The following is a 15,617-nucleotide window of genomic DNA, read 5'->3' on the forward strand; positions in this document are numbered from 1 at the left end:
GTGGTGGCAAACTCCTGGCTCCCTATAATATAGCTAAGTGTTAACATTTCATAATATAAATCCTGTCAGTTTATGTTTGTCTACTACTAGGAATGAATATCTCCAAAATGTGCTTATGAGAATTTATTGGTATGACAAATAATTTATACAATTTTCAAATGGTGCAATCCAAACCACATGCTGTATTATGCAAATGAGGACAAGACTCATATTCTCTGAAGAGGATTCAAAAGCTGGTGACAAGGTTAGACTAGATGTATATTTGGTGGAATTTCCAATGGTATCAATATGTTATTTCAATAAATGTGAAGTAAGTACTTCTAGGATGAAGTGAAAGATCCAGAGATGAAGGAAAGGGCATGAGGAAGTAATGGATGGAAAACATTTATGTAAGTTTAAAAGCAAACACACTATAAATTGGTTAAAATAACTCACATTTACAATATAATTGTTATTTCTAGATCACGTCAGTATCAAATCCATGTATGGCATTGTTCTGTTAAAAAAAACATGTTTTTGTACGACAATATAAACTATCACAGTATTAAAATATGTAATTTGAGATAACCCAATTTTACAGGGTAACTGTGCCAGACTGATCAAAACAAATTTACATTTTCATTTCCAGCTAACAAGTCAACTACCAAAGGAAATCTGCCAGGAGTCTTCAGTGATGATGCATTCTCTGCGGTGCTCTCTGAGCAAGACAGTGGCCGGAAGAAGGCCTGAGTGTGACCATCTTTACCCATGCACAGATACAGTTGTTCAAAATACATAGATACCAGAAAGAAAGATGCCTACTGTAATAATTTCCCCTGCAGTTCCAAGATTGATTTGTACTACCCTGGTGCATATTTCTGGTCAAATGAGCATCATAAATTTTCAAATGGAGGGCCATTCGTCTCTTCATGAGCATTTAGCGAGGGTTGAACACGACAATGCCATGAGTTATGGGAAGACAAGGCCTTGGAATTCTGGCCAAGTGGTGTTCTAAAATCTGCAGAAGGGTCACGGCTCAAAACTATCCATGTTCTCCAGAGATGCTGCCTGACCTGCTGAGTTACAACAGCGTTTTATGTTCTTTGGTGTTCTGTTGTGTGGCTTTCCGTAATCCCCTATGGAGGTAATATCTAATGTTTTATTCTATGCACGCTTGACTGAGGGTAATCTTATACCACAAAAGTTAAAAAATGATGATCTTGTTGTATTTCTGCAAACTAAATAGAATATCAACAATAACTGTATGCGCTTTAAAAGACTTGAATAAATACAATTTATGGAATGTGCAAAGATAATCCTAGTTTATGCCAGAAGAAAGTTTCCCCCTGTGAACTATATCAAAATCACCGATAATTTTGAATTCCACCATTAAGAAAAAGGTTTGTTAATCTGATCTCTCCAAACAACTGAAGTTCTTTAGATAGACACAAAATGCTGGAGTAACTCAGCAGGACAGGCAGCATTTCTGGAGAGAAGGAATGGGTGACGTTTCGGGTCGAGACCCTTCTTCAGTCTCTGACGTCTGAAGAACTGAAGTTCTTTATCCACATACTAAAACCTGCATTAAAATATGCAAGTCATAATTTCTATATTACTGAAAATAATCCACCATGTCACCCTGTATGTTTAATCCATGGAATAGTGTGCAGGTTTCTACTCGATTTATAGATCTACCTTTTTCCATTGCATCCGTAAATGTTACCAAATGACATTGTATTCAGAAGTGTTACTGGTGAACAAATACTTGGTCATTATTCACTGTATACTCCCACAACTTCCACATCATGTACACGAAATGCACAACATGCCTCGCACTAGGCCATGGGGCTTCTATGCTCATGTGTTTTTATGAGAATTTCTTCAGATCTATTCCAATAGTGAGTCAAGGTCACTCCTCTCTGTCATGTATTCCTTCTCAAAAAGACTGTAGAATTCAGCTGTGAACTCTTTAACCAGATGTTTAGATTGGAATGGGGGACAAAACGCAGAAAGTATAAGTCAGTTTCTTGCCTTTCTACAAATGTCTAAAATTCAAATAAATTAGTTTTTTTGTTAGCAATCTATAAATCTATAACTGGACAACATTCAGATTGAGATAGTCAGAAAGTGCAGTGGTGATGATCTCATTGTGTAAACAAGCATCTTAATTACTGGCATGAGTAGTCAATGAGTAGGCAAGGTTAATAGTTTTGTGTCATTAAATACGTTTTCTTATAATTTCTAAATTAATCTTGTTATTCATCGTTTGTGTTGGAGGATCCTAATAACTATTAAAATGTTTGAGGAGATTAGAAAGGTCTCGACCCGAAACATCACCCATTCCTTCTCTCCAGATATGCTGCCTGTCCTGCTGAGTTACTCCAGCTTTTTGTGTCTATCTTCTATTAAAATGTTGAATTGGATTTGGAAAGCCTTTACTTAAAAACATTTCATCCATGAATCATATGTGCTTGTCATTTTTAACATATCACTTAGTATAATTGCTAGATAGGTTGGACTAGTGCAGATGTGACATGTTGGCCGGTATAGCCAAGTTGGGCCGAAAGGCCTGTTTTCACACTGTGGTACTCTGACTCTAAATGCTGCATCTGAAATCAGAATGCTTGTAGAAAGTGGTATCAGTGCACTTCAAGTTCACAGAAATCAGATTGAATGCACACTTTGGCACAACTCTTTACTCACATTTAATTACTAGTGGAGTGAAGTCTTGCTTGGCATTCACTATTGATAGAAACAGTAAAGCATGACTAAATACTTTCAACAAACCACCTTCCAGCTACAATCTGCCTTGCTTGTCTTATTTATAATTTTTAATAGATTTTTGTTCTTTGTGGCCGTTTAATTAGTGGGAGTGGCGGCGCCTAATGACAGCGGCTCGACTACAGTCGTCTGTCTTTTTTTATTTTTTGTCTTGTTAAATGTATGTCTTTGAGTCAGTTTTTATTATTTTTTTTAGCTGTGTATATGTGGGGGGTGGTGGGGGGGGCTGTGGGGGAAACCGTTCAAATCTCTTCCCTGTGCGGGGACCCGACTATTTCCTGTCGGGTCTCAGATGTCGTTGGGCCTAACATCGTGGAGCCGGTGGCGACCTCCGGCCGGGACTAACCTGAGGGCTCCAGTTACAGAGCCTGCGGAACTGACATCATGGAGCTGGCCAACTTCGGAGAGGGAAGAGCTGTGGTGGCGCGCGGCCGCGACCCGACTTTTGTAGTTCGGAGGCACCGGCCGCAGACCCGGTGGACGGGAACATCGGGAGCTCGCAGGTCCCTGGTGGGAGACCGCTTTTCCGAGCTCCGCAACGGCGACTTCTCCCGCTGGAATCGCAGGTTTAAGGACATGGAGCTGGAGCCTAACGTCGCCCGGCGTGGCTTAAACTGCCTCAGGACTTGCCATCGCCCACTGGGGGCTTTAACATCGGAGCCCCAGTTCGCCTCGACACTGCAGTTGGACTGCTGGACCACGGGAGAAGGAACAAAGGGAAGAGATAAAGACTTTGCCTTCCATCACAGTGAGGTGTTGGAGACTCACTGTGATGGATGTTTATGTAAACTGTGTTAAGTGTGGGTCTTGGATTGTGTTTGTAATGTAAAAAAACTGTAGAAATGATATTTCGTTCAAACCCAGGTTTGAATTACAATAAATAGCATTCTATTCTATTCTATTCTATTCTATTATTTCCCTCAACAAACCTCCACTGAGAGTCTGCCTGCATATCCTGTATCCCATCATTCATCCGCTCCCATTTCAAACACAAGAGAGTGACCCAGATCACCCAGATCACTGAGTAAAGGCCACCGAGGAGTGGAAGGCAACCCCATCTCCATTACACAGCTACATCTCTTCACCAGATAAAAGCTGTCCAGGGTCTGACCTCCCCAGAGGAGCATGGATGAAGACTTGGTACTGGAGTTGGGCGTTTCAATGCCAGCGTGTGGAGATGGGAACTCCGCCAGAGCCCAGCCTGTGAATGTGGAGCAGACCAACAGACAGCCAACCATGTCATCTCTGGGTGCCCGCTCTACCACCCACCAAATGGAGCTCAGGGCCTGGCAGACATTGACGCAGAGACAACAACCTGGCTGCTCAACACCCGGCTTGAGATCTAACTATTCCTTTGGTTTATTTATGTTTCATTCGCAAGAAGAAGAAGAAGACAGTGACAGAATCATTTACAATCATTTTCATCGGTCACCTATGGAATTGGAATAAATGTTAGCTGGTACCGTTAGGTCATGAGATGATGACACTATTTGTAGAAGTCATTTGGAACGATTGAGGAATGTATGTAAACATTGGCCATGGAAGTAAAGTCCTCAGCTGCAGAGTTTGGCTGCGGAATGAATGTCAGAATGAAGTTGAAATACACATCATCACACAGACAAGCATTTGTACAACCTGTCCTTACACCAGCAAGTAAAATCATCTTACCAAATGATTGTTTTGATTTGCTGTGTGTTGAAGAGTCTGACCGAGCATATATTTATATTCTTACCAGAGTTTTGTTTGAATATGTTCCACATTAATAAAGAATGTGAAAAGCTTGTGTTAATATTGCACCTCTCAAATCCTCAAAATGACCCAAGCAATTTCACGTCTTGTCAGATTTGAAGAACACTTAATCACCACAGGATCCTATAAACATAGATGAACAAATAATTTTTATTGTGCTACGTTAGTTGAAAGAGAAACACTCGTCATTGTATTCGGACATCTCGCTAGTTCTTTTATGACTGATGCTGGATCTCCATTTGTATTAGATGAAATATGAAATAGCAATGCTGTTTGGCTTCACAAGATGCTAGAAAATGTCAACTCCTCAGGCAGCATCTGTGGAAAAAGAAATAGTTAACCATTTCAAGTCTAGGACCATTCATTAGAACGGAAAACCTTTTTCATACAGAAGTTAACTGTTTCTCTTTTACATCCCAAACTCTCTTTGAGGGATCCATGAGTTTATATAAACTGTGAAAGTGAAAAGTTGACTTGTGTGGAACAGTCATGATTTAAAATGGAATCCACAGAGAATTCATCAAAGACCAGGCGTATTGTCTCCTTGGTTGCAGGCTTCACCAGTACTGAGGGTTCTGATGAAAGGTTAACAATATAACATCTTATCTCTATTCCGGATGCTGCTTGAACTACTGGGTAATTCCACCAGTTTCTTTTTCAATAAAGATTTGCACAAGGTCAGTATTTTCCCTTCAAATATTTGCTGATGACTCTTAGGTAGACAAAAATGCTGGGGAAACTCAGCGGGTGAGGCAGCATCTATGGAGCGAAGGAAATAGGCAACATTTCAGGTAGAGACCCTTCTTCAGACTGATGTGAGGGTGGGGTGGGGGGGGGAAGAAGAAAGGAAGAGGCACCCCTTGTCCTCACATTCCACCCTACCAGCCGTCACATACAACAGATAATCCTCTGACATTTTTGCCACCTCCAACATGATCCCTCCACCTGCCACATCTTCCCATCTCCTCCCCTGTCTGCTTTCCGCAGAGACTGCTCGCTCCGTAACTCCCTGGTCAATTCGTCCCTTCCCACCCGAACCACCCCCTCTCTGGGCACTTTCCCTTGCAACCGCAGGAAATGCTACACTTAGAAACATAGAAACATAGAAATTAGGTGCAGGAGTAGGCCATTCGGCCCTTCGAGCCTGCACCGCCATTTAATATGATCATGGCTGATCACCCAACTCAGTATCCCGTACCTGCCTTCTCTCCATACCCTCTGATCCCCTTGGCCACAAGGGCCACATCTAACTCCCTCTTAAATATAGCCAATGAACTGGCCTCAACTACACTCTGTGGCAGAGAGTTCCAGAGATTCACCACTCTCTGTGTGAAAAAAGTTCTCCTCATCTCGGTTTTAAAGGATTTCCCCCTTATCCTTAAGCTGTGACACTTGTCGCTTTACCTCCCCTCTTGATTCCATTCAAGGACCCAAGCAGTCTTTCCAGGTGTGACAGAGGTTCACCTGCACCTCCTCCAACCTCATCTATTGCATCCGCTGCTCTAGGTGTCAGCTGCTCTACATCGGTGAGACTAAGCGGAGGCTTGGCGATCGTTCCGCCCAACACCTCCGCTCGGTTCGCAATAACCAACCTGATCTCCCGGTGTCTCAGCACTTTAACTCCCCCTCCCTTTCCGAATCCGACCTTTCTGTCCTGGGCCTCCCCCATGGCCAGAGGGAGGACCACCGTAAATTGGAGGAGCAGCACCTCATATGGGCAGTTTGCACCCCAGTGGTATGAACATTGACTTCTCTAATTTCAGATAATCCCTACTTTCTCCTCCGCTTCTCAACTCTCCCTCAGCCCACTGCCTCCGCCTCTTCATTTATTCTTCCCACCCCCCCCCCCCCACCCTCACATCAGTCTGAAGAAACGACTCGACCCAAAACGTTGCCTATTTCCTTCCCTCCATTGATGCTGCCTCACCTGCTGAGTTTCTCCAGCATTTTTGTCTCCATTCAATTTTCCAGCATCTGCAGTTCCTTCTTAAACACTTAACTTCCTTTTTATTATTTTCTTCTCTTAGCTCTTCCCACTTTTAGTATCTGCCGAGAGTGGGAATAAACGGGATATTGCTGTATATGGAGAAACATGAAACCAATTTCAAATAGACTGAATTTCTTCTGCATGAAACTAGTGCTTGTATTTCAGAAGTACATCAAGGGGGTAGTTGAAACGTGCTGTGGGATGTCCTGAAAGGGTCATGTAAGATCCTGTATGTATTCTTTGGTACATTTTAAGCATTAAATGTTTTATCATTCTCATAATATTAGAGCCATCATTCTCATGTTATTTGAGGTTGCTATGCATTGGCCATCCTCAGTTACAGTTGAGGTGTGTGGCATGCTAGCCACGTGTTTGGGTCAATATACTCTGGGTCTGAAGTACCATTGAAACATGGTGGTTAAATGGGACTGGTTAGGTTGTGCAGTGTGATGGCCTGGATGTCATTATGAGACATTTGGATGGTGAACATGGTGGATGTAAATCAGCACAAGGTCTGGGATGACATGCAGTGAGTGAGGCATAGAGTTCTGGGTAGCCACAGGGAAGAGTGTCTGAATGTACATAATGCAAATCAAACATCAATCATGAGAAAATCTACAAAAGTCACATTTATGGTTATTCTTGCTATTTATGAAGTCTTGCTAAGTTTATATTAATGACCATGTTTACTATTTGTTCTTCATTTACATGTGGATTGTGGGTGCCTCTGGCAAAGGCTGGCATGCAAGGTGCTCTGCATAGTATGTTACAGCAACAGATTCATTGCACAGCTTGTATCATTATATTTGTCTGTTGCTTGTTTTGTTTTTATTCATTTATTTAATGAATGAAGATGCCCAGTTGTATTTGAGTTTGGTGAATGTTGTCTTAAAGCTCTCCAATGCTTGTGGTAACAGCTTGTGTTAATTGGAAGGTTGCAAGATTTAAATGGAGTTTGGATGATGCATAAATTGGAGTTTGTAATGGTCTTATGCATCTACTGTACCAGGATTAGAGATCTTGAATGTTGTAGGTGTGGTGTAAGAAAACTTTGGATTATTGTAATGGATCCAAATCTAATCTTGCTCATATCTGGATTTATTTGTTGTTTCGCTCCTGGTCATGCCTTCAGATGTCAAGCCTTTATGCTCGGGAAATTTCTAATTAATCCTTTCTGTCTCTGTACCTTGAGGAAAGTATCTTTCATCAAATCAGAAAATCACCTTAAATACCCAGAGCCATATATATTTTCCTTGGCAATCCTCTTGCAAAGCACCTGGGATGAATATGCCTTGCTAACTATTCTGAACGAGTTAAATAGTCTAAGCTAGTAGATCATTTCTTTCTAATGCATTTCCTTTTACCCACCATACTCATGTTGAGGTGAGTGCACATGTCCATTATTTAGACCAACGATTGCACAATCCGATGACTCAATCCTCTTTTACAAGGGACCTGTCCAAAGTATCTCACTCAAAACAATTATGACATTTGTCAAAGCAGAGAAAGCCTGAATGCCAGACTTTTTTTTTCTCAATTCTTGCTAAGATCCTCTGAGGGTAAGAATCTGTGCCACTGTATCAGTGGGGATGGGCATTTTACTGGAATTAGAACCCTGTCACTTGGTGGTGATTCACTCTGTCCAAAAGTCTGGTTCTATTAGTTTGACTACTATTCCCAACATCAGTAAGCATCATGTGGACAGTTTTATTTTACTGCAGTTTTGTAGATTGATACAATAATATTTAGGTCACAAGTAATGAAAATGGAGATGATTTCAAGGCAATTATCTGATTGGAAAACTTAGATTACATCATTAACCACAACAGCAGATTTTGAGCAATTTATATGTTCAGCGGTGACATCTAAATTCTGAAGAGGAATTAGATCCTTGAAGTCCCTCCAAAGTATCTATTATTTTTATAATCTGCACTATAAACTTTATGAGGAGATTTATTAAACTTTTATATATTTTTAAGTCCATTCTGTTCATTGACAAGTGCTTTGTACGTTAAGGTTTGTAATTGAGTGCATGATAGCATTGAATCACGAAGGCACCAACCCAGAAGAATTGGATTAATAATCTTCGTCTTGCGTATGGCGTGCACAGCCTAAAGTTGTAGCACAACTTGTTCTATTAGATCTTATTTGATTGTGCAACCGGGTTGATTGCATTCGTCGAAACAGGGTGGACCACGTGAAGGTTGCAATCTCACACCCCAGGATTAATGATGATTCAGTCACCGTAAATTTAATAACTAATAATGGATAATTACTCAAAGTGAAATATTCTCAGCGCATGGATATTGGAGAAAGTTGATAGCAGTCTAACTAAAGGGTATGGATGGCATCGTAAATTATGCGACTGGCATTTGAATGTTTTTTTTCATTTGGTGAACCGCGGGTTTGTACTTCTGCCAGTGAGCCTCCTCCAGGCATCCAGCCTGTTCTAATTATACAGAATATATAATATTTGGTTTTAACTGCTGCGGCTTCTTTCAATGTCACCAGTTAGAACAGTTGGATCTTGGATGTCAAGCCAACATTAATGTAGCTGTCGTTTGCTCTCTAAATGGTAGAAATATGACTTGCCTCCAAAATGATAACAATTGTACCTTCTTCCTCGTGATCCATTTCAAATATAAAACTTACACAAGATTAGAATTTCAGTGGAGTTTAGTTTAAATGAGTTTATTGCCACGTGTGCCAAGGTACAGTGAAAGGTTTTTGTTGCGTGCTAAAATCGAAGGTAGACAAAAATGTTGGAGAAACTCAGTGGGTGCTCAGTTTCTCCAGCATTTTTGTCTAAAGTCAGATTAAAGATAGTTTAGTTCCAATGAGGTCTCCATAACATCAGGTCGATAGCACGTTCAGGGACTTATCTCAAATTGTGGTACCTGCGATCCATTCCCTTCCCATCCATATAAACTTCAATTTTATTTTTAAATGATGCTTCCACCACCTTCACTATCCACACAGCTACCACTCTGGTAAAGAAACTGCTACCACTCTCTGAGAGTGTGGTAGGATGGTTTTGCTTGATAACAGCTGGGAACACTGTACCTGAATCTAGAGTTGTGCGTTTTCACACCTCTATACCTTTTGCCTGATGGGTGAAGGGAGAAGAGGGAGTGCCCTGGGTGCAACTTGTCCTTGATTATGATGCTGGCCTTGCCAAGGAAGTGTGAGTTATAAATGGAGTCATTGGAAGGGAGCTTGGTTTGTGTGATGGTCTGCTCTGTGTCCACAATTCCCTGCAATTTCTTGCGGTCTTGGACAAAGCTGTTAGCAAAACAAGCTGCGATGTGCCTGATAAAATGCTTTCTACAAACAGACTGATCAAGAAATCAAAATATTTTAATAATGTCAACAGAGGAATCAGAAGTAGAAGCGGAAAGACAGGGCAACGTTTTGGCTCAGAGTAGTTAGGATGCTGGGTCGCAGTTACGTACTGCTCAGTTATCTGCTCTGACTATCGATTTCCAGAGATAGATACAAAATGCTGGAGTAAGTCAGCGGGACAGGCAGCATCTCTGGGGAGAAGGAATGGGTGACGGTTTGGGTCGAGATCCTCCTTCAAGCTAGTCAGGGGAAAGCGAAATGAGAGATATAGACATGTAGATGTAGAGAGATATAGAACAAATGGATGAAAGATATGCAAAAAAGGAATTATGAGAAAGGAAAGGGGCCATTGTTCGCTGGGTGAGAAAGAAGGATTGCAACCCGAAACGTCACCTATTCCTTCTCTCCAGAGATGCTGCCTGTCCCGCTGAGTTACTCCAGCATCTTGTGCCTATCTTCGGTTTAAACCAACATCTGCAGTTCCTTCCTACACCATCAAGTTTGCCATTTATTTTAAGTTCTACTTAAAACACTACTTGATTTTCACCTGCACAGTATAACTAGTATAACTTGTCATTGATGTTACCCTGACACCAGACCTATGCCAGATTTGCCATCTCCTGATTATCTTTGTTTAAACTTGCTTTAACTTGATATTACTGACATTGCGATCTCCCAATTTTTTCAACCACATTGTCTTAAAGTTTAGTTTTGCGAGTCGTAGTTTACCTTGATCAACCACGCATTAAAATCTCCAATTAATCTCCGTAATATTCACAGGAAGAAGGTTTTAGATAGGCTATGGGAGGGTCCTGACCCAAAACATCATCTAACCATGTTCTCCAGGGATGCTGCATGACCCGCTGAATTGCTCCAGCACTTGGTGTACTACTTTAGATAGGCACATGGGTATGCAGAGAATGGCGAGATATGGATCTCGTGCTGGCAAAGGAGATTACTTTAACCTGGTATTATTTTTGGCATGGATAATGTAGACTGAAGGGTCTGTTCCTGTGCTGTACTCCACTTTGTTCTATTGCATTCAGCTGCATTTTGAACCCCTTTCTTGCCTTTGACATTATTGTTATATCTGGCTCTTTCTTCCAAACATTTATCTTTCTGGGTGAATTAATTCTCTTTGATAAATTAAAAATTTACTTTTCACTGATTTAAATTTATTTGTCCAATTTTTTTGGTTTTAATTAAACAAATATTTCTGGCATTCTTTTCCTTGCTAACTGCCTGCTTTTCAGATTGTTGTTGAAATCATTCATGTGCCCTTGAGATCCATCTTGTACAGGGTACTTCTGTATTATTGCCAGTGATGACGTGTAATTGAAGTATAACCTGATGGGGACTTTCCTTGCTCAGTTTGCTGTAGTTGGACATGCAGTTGGCGTGGTGGAATAGCTGATGGAGCCATTATCTTACAATAGCAGGGCCAGGTTCAATCCTGACATCCAGTGCTGTCTGCGTCTAGTTTGCACATTCCCACTGTTGCTGCAAATGTTTCTTTTGGGTGCTATTCTTTCCTCCCATACCCCCAAAAGACTATTCGCCAGTTTTGGCCCCTAGGGTTTCAGTGAGTGGTAGAATCTAAAGGGACCTACTGAAAATGCAGGGGTAAAAACACGATGGGATTAATGTAGGATTAGTGTTAATGGGTGGTTGTTGATGAGAGTTGATTCAGTGAACACAAGGGGCTGTTTCCATGCTGTATAACTCTGAAGAAGGGTCTCGACCCAAAACGTCATGGCTGAGTCTCAAAACTTCCTGAAACCCATTCTTTCTCTCCAGCGATGCTGCCTGTTCCACTGAATTACTCCAGCATTTTGTGTCTATCTATGATTTGAGGACTTATGCCTGAGTCAATGGAGCTGTTTAGAATTGGCAAACATCTATTACCGTCTGCAGCAGTTCTTACATTTTATTTATAATTTATCAGTTAATTAAGAAGCTCGGATTAGATGTACTCTCTGGAAATATATCTCTATGGTAATGACGACAAAATGTAATTTGGATGTTATTATCAAGGGTTTCTGTGAGTGAGATGGTATTTGCACGAATCATACCTTCAAAAGATCGTGCAAGATCAGACAGTCTTAACAAAGTAAGCAGAGGATTAAATGTACAATTGTAAATTATTATCTTTGAAGTTTAAGCTTGTAATCATTATTAGAAGATTTCAAAATATGGAAATGAACAACAAATCAGCCTTGTGGCGTGGAGTTTCCATGCGGTGATTTGTAGATTGCTGGATGAAGCTTGTTGTCCTATTGGTGAACACCATGGTTATCAGTCAACTTCTTCGCAATCCTCAGTATTATTTTCTTAACTGGATCATTAGATTAGAACGTTACAATACTACTGACCCCACCTTGGAATGGTGAATTAGTGGATTTTTGGCCAAGCAGACAACTCATTTGAGCTCCTTATGCCCCTGTCCCACTTAGGAAACCTGAACGGAAACCTCTGGAGACTTTGCGCCCCACCCAAGGTTTCCGTGCAGTTCCTGGAGGTTTTTGTCAGTCTCCCTACCTGCTTCCACTACCTGCAACCTCCGGCAACCACCTGCAACCTCCGGGAACCGCACAGAAACCTTGGGTGGGGCGCAAAGTCTCCAGAGGTTTCTGTTCAGGTTTCCCCATATATGCAGAAGGACTTGGACAGGTTGGGAGAGTGGGCAAATGAATGGCAGATGGAACAAGGTGTAGCAATGTGTGTAGTCATGCATTACGGTGGTAGGAATAAAGGCATAGACTATTTTCTAAATGGGAGGAGAATCCAGAAATCGGAGTTGCAAAGGGACTTGGGAGTGCTGGTGCAAGATTTCCAAAATGTTAATCTGCAAGTCGAATCAGTAGTCAAGAATGCAAACGCAATAATAGCATTTATTTCAAGAGGAGTCTGTACTCGCTGGAGTTTAGAAGAATGAGGGAGGGGCCTCATTGAAATGTGCAGAATAGTGAAAGGCTTGGATAGAGTGGATGTGGAGAGGATGTTTCCACTAGTGGGAGAGTCTAGGGCTAAAGGTCATAGAATTAAGGGACGTTCCTTCAGGAAGGAGATGAGGAGGAATTTCTTTAGTCAGTTCCGTGGGATTCTTTGCCAAAGAAAGCTGTGGAGGCCGTCAATGGATATTTTTAAGGCAGTGATAGATCGATACTTGATTAGTACATGTGTCAGTTATGGGGAGAAGGCAAAATAATTGGTTTGGGAGGAAGAGATAGTTCAGCCATGATTGAATGGCAGATTAAACACGATGGGCCAAATGGCCTAATTTTGCTCCTAGGACTTACGACATTATGTCAAATCATACCAGGCTTTTTTCCACATATTGTATTCTAGAGAGAAAAAAAATGCTGAATCCTAAGATCTTGAACACCCCTGTATTTCAGTCCATCTTCGACAGAGCCCTGGAAGTCACCAGAGGAGATGATCCACCAAAGTCAGATAGGGGGAAAGAGACCACAAATAGCCTATGGGCCTCGTTATGAGCACTCGCCCTTGGGAGTGACAGGGTGAACATTTTAATATGATTCCCTACAATATCTCCGGGCAAGAGAACTCATGTATCATCATATACATGTTACCGTTAATACAGATATCGATCACCATGAATCACTAAGTATTTACCATTAGCTACATCCCAATCTGATAAGACACACAAGTGGAAATAACAAAAGCATATTTCATTAAAACACAATCACAATCTCTTTATTGTATCATGACCACAGACATGTAGCTGGCAGCCTTTCAGGTGAGAACACATCATCACAAAAAGAGACAGACTATTTTCCAGAAAGTTTAATTATTGTGATCTAATGTGTGAAAGATCAGTTCATTTTTCTGTTCATTTAAATCATTGACTATAAGATATATTCTGCAGGTTACCCCAAAGAACAAACATGTACTCGCCATGTTAAATTTGACATTTCTGTGACGTTTCTGCCACATTCTCAATGCTGTAAGTTTATTTGAAGCTCCCTTTTGCTTTTCATCAGGATAAGGGTAGACATCAGCAGATTTAGTAGGCAGGGCATGTTGCATTGGTTTTGTGCAAAGGCTACAGTATATAAAAAAGTATTGCCCTGTGGTAATTCGTAGAAAATCTTTAGATATAAGGAGCCCTCCAACTCCTTATTTCTTATGGAAAGCTGATAAAGATACAACTAAAAATATAAGCTGATGAAGATCCAACTGGTCAATGGTCAGATGAAAGAAAAAGGGATGTGTTCAAGAAGGAACTGCAGATGCTGGAAAATCGAAGGTACACAAAATTGCTGGAGAAACTCAGCGGGTGCAGCAGCATCTAGGAGCGAAGGAAATAGGCAACGTTTCGGGCCGAAACCCAAGAAAAAGGGAGTTTGACATAGCTTCAACTACGAGACAGTTTCAAAAAACTGGTTTGCAGCGAGCACTTGTGCAATGTTCAAACAAGGGTTTATTTACCCGTGCAGTCATTTCAGTCATTGGGTTTTCGTTTTTAATGCTCATGCATGTTTTTTTCTTCCCCCATATAGGACAAGACGACAGTGATGATGTGTAATCAAGTCAACATCATGGAGAGGCATTAAACTAAAGCTAAGCATCTCCCAGGAGAGGGTAAGAGTAATTGAAACAATAAATGTCACAGGAACACTGTTATTTGCCTTTCCCAACACTTGCTAGAGGTTTAACTACAATTGGGGCATACCTAGGAACAACGGGAAAAAAAATAAATATCCTAAATTTAACTAAACAAATCTTATAGTTCACAAAATATTCGAGAACCTAGTCAATATAAGACAGAAAATACATGTTTGAAATTTAGTTTATGCTTTTTTTTAATCTTTGTGACTAATGAAGACAGGATGACGCTCCATTTTTGTGATTCAATCCTCTGCTGCAGCTACTCAAGCTATTTAGTTTAGGGATGCAGAGCGGAAACAGTCCCTTCGGCCCACCGAGTCCGTGCCGACCAGCGATCCTCGCACATTTTAACACTCTCCTCCACACACTAGGGACAATTGACACTTATACCAAGCCAATGTACCTACATACCTGTACATCCTTGGAGTGTGGGAGGAAACTGAAGATCTAGTAGAAAACTCACACAGGTCATGGGGGAGACATACAAACTCCGTACAGACAGCACCCGTAGTCGGGATCGAACCTGGGTCTCCAGCGCTGCAAGCGTTGTAAGGCAGCAATTTTACCACTGTGCCGCCATTATTGTTCATTAGTTTGGCCTCTGGCATTTGACTCGATTTGGGTTGTAGTCAGAATCGGTGGCCTGTGATATATTTCATCCTCTGGTGACTCATCTCTCCTCTGTGCCCCGCTGTGTATCACCCCACCACCAATACGCTAAGCAGAAGAAAATGATGAGAAAAAAATAATCTAGCAGATGAGTGAAAAAGCATGATAGCTTTCAATCTTCACGACATTTGGCTGTCTCTGAATGTGCGCAGGCATAATCTGTGAAGCTAGATGACATCATTGTGTTTGGCTCAACATTTATGTCATCAGAGGTACTAGTCCCTTGAACTTATGTGCTGAGTGTAAATGAGATACTGAGAAGATGTTGCCAGTGAACCAGATTCACAGAGAGAAATGTCACTGCAGTACATTATCTCCTCCACCAACCCCGGCCAAGTTCAAGTTACTGTCCTTGTAAATGCAGATTGAGTGAGCAAAAATTTGAATTTTTTTGGAAAGTGCTTATGCTTTGTTCTGTATATTATATTTATTAATTTAGGAAAAATTACAGATATCACAATGTGATAATGACCAAAGA

The 15,617-nt window shown here is 41.2% G+C and overlaps 1 protein-coding gene across 2 annotated transcripts in view; it reads left to right on the forward strand.

Moving 5' to 3' along the window:
- Positions 1-15,617, forward strand: part of myocd (myocardin) — a 438,360-nt gene that overhangs the window by 147,419 nt on the left and 275,324 nt on the right. For both annotated transcript variants that reach the window (XM_055653695.1, XM_055653690.1), the window contains exon 3: positions 14,362-14,443. The gene's annotated coding sequence lies outside the window, so the exon portion shown is untranslated. The remainder of the gene's footprint in view (positions 1-14,361; positions 14,444-15,617) is intronic.

This window comes from Leucoraja erinacea, chromosome 23 (assembly GCF_028641065.1).
Source record: "Leucoraja erinacea ecotype New England chromosome 23, Leri_hhj_1, whole genome shotgun sequence".
NCBI lineage: Eukaryota > Metazoa > Chordata > Chondrichthyes > Rajiformes > Rajidae > Leucoraja > Leucoraja erinaceus.